The following is a 214-nucleotide window of genomic DNA, read 5'->3' on the forward strand; positions in this document are numbered from 1 at the left end:
TAAGCCACCAGCCACGTGGCAAGGTATAGATTTATGGAAATGGATTAATTTAAGATAAAAGAACAGTTAGCAAGAAGCCTGCCACGGCCATACAGTTTGTAAGCAATATAAGTCTCTGTGTTTACTTGGTTGGGTCTGAGCGGCTGTGGGACTGGCGGGTGACAAAGATTTGTCCTGACTGTGGGCAAAGCAGGAAAACTCTAGCTACAACCGG

Source organism: Peromyscus maniculatus, chromosome 20 (genome assembly GCF_049852395.1).
Source record: "Peromyscus maniculatus bairdii isolate BWxNUB_F1_BW_parent chromosome 20, HU_Pman_BW_mat_3.1, whole genome shotgun sequence".
Taxonomy (NCBI): Eukaryota; Metazoa; Chordata; class Mammalia; order Rodentia; family Cricetidae; genus Peromyscus; species Peromyscus maniculatus.